Genomic DNA, 5,772 nt, shown 5'->3' on the forward strand with positions numbered 1-5,772 from the left:
CAACTTCATTTGGGCTGGGCTTGTTAGGAATTATTGGTTGATGAATAGGATTACACTGATAGTATCCTAGGTATTTGTATGGTAATCCAGTGAAACTGGACATCTGATCTTCAACTTCTTTGATCAGATGAAAACCATTTGAGTAACTCAAATGGTTTTCATCTGACTAACTTGCTACGAAGTATATTTAGGATTGCAGCCCATATAGCCATTGGCTAGCCCACATATCCACAATTAAATGGAGTAGGCAAAGAGTTTCTCTAATAATGCACTACTCTCTGCTCATACTATCTATTTGACACCTTTTAAAAGCTTACTTTACATGCACTACCCATATCATGCTGCTATGCACTAGAAATGAGAGTACTTCATCCTCCAAACCCATGGAGAGATTTAACAAGGACAATCCATGGCTCATGAATTCAAGGTGGGACAGTCTTTTCCTGGGAATTGATCCCATATGAACCACTACAACTACATTACACTAAGTGGAGAATTAAGATATTTTGCATATTTGGAAACTAAAGGGGTCCCATGCCATCCTAGAATATACAGATAGGCCCTTCATTTTATAAATCTTACCATCCCAGTTACTAGGATACTGTTGTAATCTTCCTTCTGGAGCCATTTTTGGTAGGAGTTTAACTCTATATAGGCAAAGTAGTCTTTTACTATCACCCAATAATAAACATCATTATTTGTCCTGTCAAGCTGACCTTTATTTATCTGAAGCTCAGGGTGCTAGAATTTTCTCCCATGAAATGTAACAATGTTTTAACACCTTGGTCAGGTTCCAGGTCTGATCACCATGTTCACAGAACCCTGACATTGCTTTTAGTGCGCAACATCTGTGCCAGTTGTTTCAAAAGCTCTCTTTTAGGTAGTGTAATTTATGACATGAGGTGCTTGTTGACATGACTTGTGCATTTTTTAAATGCATGGAGTCTCTAGCTACAACAATCCAGGTGAAGTGAAATGTTTGGATTAAACAGATTGCATCCTATTGGGACTAAATTGATACAAATCCTCATCCATGTCATGGTTTTGTGGATCAACATGGTCAAAATGAAAACAAAAAATGTCCTGTCTTTGCCTTCAATATGAAGTAAAATATACTGTTATAATGTTTTGGATTTGGTTTGTAGCAGTGCTGCCGATTGTGCCCCGAATCCACCTTCACCCACCCCTGCACTGCCCAGCGAGTGCTTACCTGCCCCATCAGGTGCTCCTTTTGGATTCAGTACCAGCGGGATGGCACAGGCCTTCCCACCAGTGCTGCTTATTTGCCCAGTGTTGCAGGGCACTTTGTGACACCCCAGCCTGGTGCAGCAATCAAAGTGCTAGTCTCAAATAGGATTAAGCCAAATTACTCTTAGGTACCATGAAGACCAGTGGTGGTTCTTGAAGAAATGAGCACTTCCATATATCTTTTTCATATGATGAATTTGTGGTAAATACACTTGACCAAAGACAGAAACAAAATGTGAAAGATTTCTTGAGAATTGTCCTGTGTATGGATTTTAAAATGTTCCTTGTAAATTCTTATGCTGTTATGGTGCAAATGAATCAAAAGACTGGGTGCAAGTAGTTATCCATCCTAATAGTTTTCATTTTTGATAGGGTGAACTCTTGACATGGGATGGATTAAGAACCAAATTGTCTGAGTCTGACTGGGAACCAGGGGACCTATATTTTATATGGATCCCAGTGGTCCCTGGACATTACTACAATCACGAAGCAACTTCAGGACCTAATGGAGGCCATATCAACAACTTGCTGAGAACCCTCAATAAGCTAGGGAAAGTGGTGACGAAAAGTTCCTTATAGTCAGTGAACATTCCGTTTGAAATTTGATATGGTGTTGGGGGTGAAAGCACATCCCCAGCACGTCTTTCTGTCTCACTGCCAGTGAGCTTAGACAACTTTCACTGCCTTCTCCAAAGACATTGCCAAAATAACAGGCCTCAGCAGGGGTCTACTCTTAGCTGCTCAACAAAGGCATGGTCCAACCAGGCAGGTTCAAGATTAGGATAACAAATCAACATCCAATGCTTGAGGTCAGAATTGGATACATAAATCCAAGACACATAGTCAGGACTGGGCCAAGTTTCTGGATAAGGCAAGATAAGTCCAGGTGCCAGGAGTCAGCTTGGTGCTGAGACTGAGGAACCAAGTCTGAAGCAATAGTTATATAGGGCTGCACCAAACAGTAGTAAAGAAGATGCCATTTTTAAAAAATGGAAGCGGCTTGGCCCTGCCTACCCTGAATGCATTGCTTCAATTAGTTACAATGGCTGTCAATCAACCTGAGATAAAAGCATTGTAACGAACAGCACTAAAGAGGTAGCTTCATTAGAGATATCACTTAGTAACAAAGGCTACAATCCTATTTACACTTACCTGAGAGTGAACTCCACTGAAATCAGTGGGACTTAATTCTGAGAAAACAAGATTGGATCGTGCTGAAGGTCTTTGAAAAGTGTGGTCATTAACATAGTCTGGCAAATATAATATAAATTGCTGTTATAAACTGAACGTAGCATTACTTGAACTCCAGGTAGTAGATGTTCATACATAAATTGTATTAGATCCTAGGACCATGATTAATGTAAATTTGGTACAAATAATTAATAAATTGAAAGAGATCCCATGGGATGTGGATGTGTTTCAAGGCCTAATTACTTACCAAAACAATATTCCCTGTGTGTGTGTGTTTATTTTTTTTAATGTATCCACATATAGCATGTAATTCATGCACCTTGAAAAGTTCCAGGAAAGAACTGGATTTTAAGGGGGGAAAAACTGAAGATGATAATAAAGGTTGACAAACCTACAGAGTGGTTCAATCCAATAGTTCTGTGGACAAGCCTGGCAGAGAACAGATAAGAATGTGATTGGTCCCGAGATATATGAACAAAGCAATTCTACGAGAACATGTTCAATTGCCTATTGTAAAAGAAGTCACCAGAAAGTTAGCAGGTAAAGAACGATTTGCAGTCCTTGACAGCAGTAGCAAATGATGGCAAACTCAACCAATTGGCAAAAAGTTTCAGACTGTGTATATTCAATACAAATTTGTGGCAGGTACAGATTTTTCAGGGAAATCAGAGGTGAGATGGAGAAATTTGTACTCCAAAATAGGTAGTAATAAACTTTGGCAGGCCTAGCCCAAGTTTAAGTGAAGCCCTGCCATTGCTGCCTACTCCTCCTCTTCCTCCCAATGCTCAGTTATTTACTGAAGCAATAAAGTTGTTTCGTTGCACCTTTTACCAGTTGCGTACCTGCGATAGACTTCTGCAGGGCAAAAGCCCCAGGCGCCAGCTGCTAGGACCCCGTGAAAGCCTCTCTGAGGCTCCCGCTGGGGGTGGAAACTGTGCTTCCGGCTTCCCATAAGCACAGTTTATAGCATTGGGGAACCTCAGAGAGGCTTCCCCGATGTGGGTGGAGGTCATGTGAGGCTCCGTGAGCCTCTGGTGAGTAGGGGGGGGCAAATTTCTGCACAGGGAGGGTGGCAGTAGTTCACGGGCGGTGCCATCACAGAGCTTTGCTCTGGGCATGGGGCTGCGGAGGTCCACAGCTGCCTTTTACCTCAATCTCCTTCTTCATTCCCTCCTGAACCACATAGCTGTGCCATTGGCCACAACACAGGATCCCAGCACATGAAGTAGAGTATTTTTTCCTTGTATGCCCATGTTGCAAGTGTTTAAAAGTACACCCAATGCATCCTAGAATGCCCTCCACCTCATTACTTTTACTTTTGCCACCTTCCACTTGTTGCCACCAGGCCATGTTTTCAAAGAGACTGGGTGAAACATGCTGGGAGCAGAGTCCTTTTCCATCCTGATGGAGGGAGGAGTGAAGACGTGGTTAGCGAGAGTGACCACCCTTCCTCCTTCTCCTGGTTTCAGTAGTCCCACCTTCTGCCTTTTCAGCAGATCTGTCAGTCAGCAGCCAATGGAGAGGGAGGAAAAGAGGAATGAGCAGTTGCTTGGTGGTGGTAACAACAGCATTCAGGTCTGCTGGGCAGGGTAGGGAAGGCAATTCTTGCCTCTGCTAATGTGCTGCCTTGGACTCCAGGACTCAGCAAGATCCATTAGTAGGCCAGTCCTGAATAACTAACAAGTTACATATGCTTTGAGGGCACCAACTAATTCCTGGCAGAACTAGGCTCCAATAGAAAACAAAATACATTCGACAGTAGTGTTTGGATGCATTTATATCCACCACATCATGTATGGAAAATCACTGTTCAAAGAAAAGATCACAAGCCATTGGAAGCTATTGGCCCTCATAATGACTTTTAAAGGCATTAAAGCATACTTCCGGTTTTACAAAAAAAAACAAGTAGCGGGTTGTTGTTTTTTTGCCTAAACAGCCATTCTGACACCCAAAGACGCCATGGGTGGACGTGCGCAGCCTCCTCAGGGCTCAGAAGAGCCTCTGGAGATAAGGGGAGATCATCTCAAGTCATCTGAGACCTGAAGACTTGGTACTTGTCAAGGACCAGATGCTAAACTTGCTGAAATAAACACCAATACAGAATAGGTATTATCCATCAGAGTTCAGTGTGGAAATCTGTAAACATGACTAAGCAGCATATGACTCCCAAGTTAATATTTGGTTTGGATTGTGGACAGAACTCCATAGAATGAACAGAAAATATCTGCAGAGCACTTGAAGTCTTGAGTCAGTGATGAATAAAACAAGTGGGTAGGGCTGGCCCAGCTATGAACCAGACTGAAGCAGCTACTTTGAGTGGCACGCTGGAGGAGGAGGTGGCAAACTGACGAGGAACACTGTGCACCCTGTGTCGGCCTGCTGCCCCTAACATCCCACTTCCCACCCAACCACGCTGCACTGAGAGCCAGTGAGAGGGTGATCAGAGCAACAGCAACCTGTGGCGACAGATGATTCTGCCTTCCTTGCCTTCTTCTTCCCCAGGTGGGCAAGAAGGAGGCAAAGCAAGCCTGTCACTCCCCTTATCTTTAACTCCTTCTAGCTCCTATCCTACCATCTCAACTATAAAGTTGAGCGGAATATGGTGGGACCAGAATCCTCTTCCATCCTTAAGCAAGCTCCACCCAGCCTGTTTAAACTGCTTGACAGGATTGAGCAGACTGTGAACTTGGAGTTGAGCAGGACGTACTATTTTATCCCTGCCCCTTGAACAGCCTGCTTTCAATGGCTGGGCAGGCAAAGAGGAGGTGGTGGTGGGGTGCACACTTTAATGCATGTGTGAATAAGAAAAAAGAACAAGAAAAGGGGCTCGTGGGGAAAATGGAAGGGGCAACAAATTAGGGTGACACTTCAACTTGGGCAGGGCCAGCAACTGAGAATGTAGATGTACCTATGTTTGATACCATAAGCTAGAATTTAAAGACAGAACAAATGAAACTGTTGTAGCACAAAGCACCAGGGAGATATTGATGTGGCAATAACTACATCAATAGGCAGAGCGGTAAGAATACGTATTAGATTCAGAGTTAATTTTTTTAAGGGGGAAATATAATTCAAATGGGAGAAAAAATGTTTTTTTAAGTGGGTGCATGAAAGGAGATTGGTTTGGGGAACACCAGCATACAACTGAAACCTAGGACACCAACCGTTTTGAGCTTGTTGTAGTGAGAGTTCCAGTGCTGAGCATAATGTGTTCTACACTTCAGTCTCCCTATGGCATGATTTTATGAAGTCTTTACAGGTTTTGTCTACTCTGCATAGGGCTTTGCAGTCACAGAATGGCTGCCAATGGTGCACAGATTGCTCCATCAACAG

This window comes from Tiliqua scincoides, chromosome 4 (assembly GCF_035046505.1).
Source record: "Tiliqua scincoides isolate rTilSci1 chromosome 4, rTilSci1.hap2, whole genome shotgun sequence".
Classification (NCBI taxonomy): Eukaryota; Metazoa; Chordata; class Lepidosauria; order Squamata; family Scincidae; genus Tiliqua; species Tiliqua scincoides.